Consider the following 4,631-nt stretch of genomic DNA (forward strand, 5'->3'; position numbering starts at 1 on the left):
GGATTCTGAGTGCCAGCATACCCACTGACTGCATCCCAATTAATCAAATCAAAACTGTCAAGCTGAATGTCTTATTACACAGGGGGTCATTCCGAGTTGATTGCTCGCTAGCTACCTTTTGCTGTGCTGCGATCAGATAGTCGCCGCCTATGGGGGAGTGTATTTTCACTTTACACGTGTGTGAATGCATGTGCAGCCCCCCTGTACAAAAAAGTTTTGTGCAGTTTCTGAGTAGCTCAGAACTTACTCAGTCGCTGTGATCACTTCAGCCTGTCTGGTCCCGGAATTGACGTCAGACACCCGCACTGCAAACCCCTGGACACTCCTGCATTTTTCCAACCACTCCCTAAAAACAGTCAGTTGACACCCACAAACGCCTTCTTCCTGTCAATCTCCTTGCGATCAGCTGTGCAAATGGATTCTTCATTAAATCCATCGCTCAGCAACGATCCGCTTTGTACCTGTATGCATGCGCATTGTGGTGCATACGCATGCGCAGTTTTGAAGTGATCGGACCGCAGCGAAAAAACCTAGTGTGCGATCAGGTTGGAATGACCCCATAGACCTTAGAGACAACTGTTAGTCAGCTCACCTGCCAAGTATTTTTGAGGAGAGTCTATTCAGAATGGATTGTAGTGGTGAGTGTCTCTTCTTAGTAAGACCAGTAAGAAGACTATTGCAGTAATCAATGCGGGAGATAATGAGAGCATGGATAAGAGTTTTAGCACTGTCTTGTGTAAGGTATGGTTGTATTTTGGATATGTTTCTTAGATGCATTTAACATGATTTTGACATAGATTGAATAAGGGAAGCAAAGGACAGTTCTGAGTCAAGTATGACACCTAGGCAGCAAGCTTGTGGGGTAGGGTTGATTGTAGAGTTGTCAACAGTGATAGAAATATCAGGTTGATAACTGCTATTGGCCGGTGGAAATATAATTAACTCTGTTTGCAAAATATTTCGGCTCACCTACAAGAGGATATTATGGTAACACATCCCAATGTGCACCCTGCACTTGTTCCGCAGCTTTTCTCAAGGGAGCTCGTCCCGATGTGCCAAAGCCAGTGATGAGTCACCGGTAGCACTATGTAAATGAACGTTTCAGTGCACTGGACAGCTGACTGCTGGATGATAATTATGGTTTGCCACCTATACAGGCGGCTAAAGGTATTACCAGTCAGAAATTGTTATTCTCAAATAAGAAAAGTCTCCAGTAGAGAGAAATCAGAGATGCATGCACCTTTCTGGCTGCAAATGAATACTGAGTGAGAACTTCCTTGGAATCTCCTTTAACATGTTTCTCCTGTTATATCCGGTTTCATCAGAAAGGCGGATGTCCCTTCTTTGCAGCTGACTCAGTCAGGACCACTCTGCTCATATGAGGTTCCCCACCCCTGATCTAGGGTATGTCGTAATAAATAATGTTCTCTCATTTACTACATACAGGGGGTTTAAACTCTACAGAATACTCTGTGACATGCAGAACGAATGATCAGTGTAATGTTACTGAAAGTCTGACATTCAATAATGGCAAAGTAATGGCGGGAACTTCATGTTGTGGCACTGATAACTGCAGCCCACCTTTTCCTGCAGGTAAGTACATACGGATTTCACACATTTCCTGTGTCAGCATCTGTGTTTTCACTATAAAACTGCAAAAATCTAAAAAAAAACTTTTTTCACATTGTCATTATGGAGTATTGTGTGGAGAATTTTGAGGGAAAATGTATTTATTCCATTTGGGAATAAGGCTGTAACATATCAAAATGTGGAAAAAGTGAAGCACTGTGAATACTTTCCAGTTGTACTGTATATCAAGGGTTTTAACAAAGTCCAGGAGGGAAATGTTCTTCAAATGAAGAGAAGTATTAGGCCACGAGGACATGCACTGAGACTGGAGGGAGGGAGGTTCAGGAGAAATTTGAGAAAAGTGTAGTGGACAATTGGAATAGCCTCCCATCAGAGGGGGTAGAGGCTAAGACAGTAGAGCGATTTAAACATGCATGGGATAGACATAAGGACATCCTTAAAAATAAATAAGGTTCAAATAAGGTTTGAGGTAACAATATGGTTAAAAAAGGGACCAAGTGGATCATATCTGCCGTCAAATTCCATGTTTCCATATTTCGCATGTCTCCAGTACCACACTGCGATGTGTCAGAAAAAGAGACAGACCTATTATATAGATGTATGTAGTAGAGTACAGAAAAAAAAGCTGGAGTGGGAAACCTACTGAAATATATCACAGCCAGATAGCAAGTGTGGACACAATCAGGAAGCAGAAGCTGGTAACAGGCAGTGTTCAGGCAAAGCTCCAAGAGGAATTTCTGGGTTCTAGGAGATTGCAAGATACTGCTGATGGACAGTTTCACAAGCTGAGCTGAGGTGCAGCTGGAGCTGTTCAGAGGTATTTAGAGACTGAGCTGGACAATGGCAAGAGCTGCAAGCTTATAATCACAGGGTGAATTAGTAAAGCTGATGCAGCTAATAGACTGGGCTGGAGAATAACAGCAGCTGAGGAACATAGAACGAGATGTTCACTAGGGAGTCAGAGCTGTCAAGACAGGAGAACAGGCTGGTAATGTCTATGCAGGACAATGACACTATAACTGGCAGGGAGGCTAGGCCCTCCCTTCCTATTACCAGAAAAAAGGCCAATCAGATTCTCCCAGCAGGGACAGGCCCCCTTGAGTCAAGATGCAGCTGTACAGCCGCACGTAGCTGAGCTACCCAGGAAGGTGTCCTGGCTCCATAGTAACAACTTGAACCAACAGCCAGTCACTGCGTCCACCACAGATACCCGGCTGCCTAGCAACGACCGGGACGGGATGGCAGTGTGAACCATCGCGAGTAGTGCAGTGCTCATACCACTCCTGAAGAGATATCAGTAAGTCAGTCATGGCCCATAGAAGAGTAGCCATCTTGATGTCACAAGATTGGAGATGTTTGTCCAGATTTTATGCAAATGGTTGATTCAAAGTTTCAGTTGCTGAAATAATTTGCCACCCAGGAGGTTTGCAAATTCCTGATGAAGCTTTCACAAGCACAACAAAAAACATTTTGGGTGTTGACTGATCTGTTATTGATTCACTTGACATTTTGTGGAGATTTCATAGCACCTACCAGGAGCTTGCAGAAAAATTTGGGTGAGGGACCCAGAGGAGAAAGGCTCAGTGATATGCCAATTGCCATACAGTATTTTTTGTAAGGATTTTTAAGATCTGCTATTTTGGTGTCTTCCCATTGTAAGGTGTCACGCAGTGCGGCCCGCACAACCTGCAACCCCCTAGTGATGCCAGTGGTAGGTTTATTGCTGAAGTGCTAGGTTTATTGCTGAAGTGCTAGGTTTATTGGTGAAGTGGTAGGTTTATTGGTGAAGTGGTAGGTTTATTGGTGAAGAAAAACATTGATCCTGACATCAAAACCACAAAGTGACACTGAACTACAGTGCCATAAGTATTGAAATATTATTTTATTCAAAAATTTTAAATTAAATTCTATCAGTGGTTTTTGATCTATGGACACAGGAGCAAAATTACCTTAGCCATGCCCTATCATAAAATTTGGGACAATGCGGCTTCATCAACCGTACTGCCCAAACAACAAGGAGTCTTGTATGTATATTCTCCAGTGTATAGTAATGTGACATTTATTTTATTACATATTCATGGTAAAAATGCACAATTAAAAAACAAAACAAAAACATAAATTACTATGTATCTGATAACAGGTCACATAGCACTGGTACAAATGTCACACCTAAAAAAAGAGAATGCATTCTTACAATTTTCATGGTTTGCCCCATTTATGCAGCTGTTACATCAATAAAAGACATGAAAAGATACACAAAACGTACAAGCAAGCAATTAACACAATTTATATATTTTTTTTTAAAGTGCCGGCTGTGAACTCACAGAAGAATGGCCTGACCTGTCGCACCTGCACATCGGACGCCTCTGACTATTGCTACACGCCTGACACTTTATCATGCACTGGACAAGAGGTAAAGTGTGGTTTGCTAGCAAAAAAGTTAGCAGGTAACAACATTTTGTAATCTTTTTTTTTTTTTTTACTGAATAAAAAAAAACAATGGTCACACGTGCTCACAAAAGCATAATATATTCCCAAGCAATGAAGAAAGCACATGGCCAGAAGAATATCATCATCCACTACTTTCTGTATATGCACCAGACAGACAGCACTTACCTAGGGGTTTAAAGATCTGTGGTGGGCTAAGGTACTTATTTGGGCGTGGCCTAATCTTGGGAGTTGTAGCCACACCCTTTATACATATTAAATATATAAAGGTATTTCGAAACAGAAGAAGAGGAGATGCTGAGGTACCTGGGTCACTTACAGCTCTCTACCCCCTCCTATCTCTCATCTGGCCTGGGAGCTCCATTGGTAGTGATAAAGCTAAATATTTATCTTATTTAAAAACCCTTTAAGAGGTCTAAGAACACTGTACGCTATTGACGTATGGAGTACCGTAAGGGTACGCACGTTGCGTAACAATCGCTTAGCCGTAGTCGAGACGCTCAAGCGTCACGTTCGCTCACGGCCAAGAGATCACAGGCAGGCACGCTATTGGCTGCCGACTAACGTAATGATTCGCTATAGCGTAGCGGACG

The 4,631-nt window shown here is 42.5% G+C and overlaps 1 long non-coding RNA gene across 1 annotated transcript in view; it reads left to right on the forward strand.

The window, feature by feature from the left end:
* Positions 1-4,009, forward strand: part of LOC134966964 (uncharacterized) — a 15,654-nt gene extending 11,645 nt beyond the window's left edge. Inside the window, exon 3 of the long non-coding RNA XR_010188752.1 lies at positions 3,897-4,009. This is a non-coding gene — a long non-coding RNA (uncharacterized LOC134966964). The remainder of the gene's footprint in view (positions 1-3,896) is intronic.
* The last annotated feature ends 622 nt before the right edge of the window (positions 4,010-4,631 follow it).

Source organism: Pseudophryne corroboree, chromosome 10 (assembly GCF_028390025.1).
Source record: "Pseudophryne corroboree isolate aPseCor3 chromosome 10, aPseCor3.hap2, whole genome shotgun sequence".
Lineage (NCBI taxonomy): Eukaryota > Metazoa > Chordata > Amphibia > Anura > Myobatrachidae > Pseudophryne > Pseudophryne corroboree.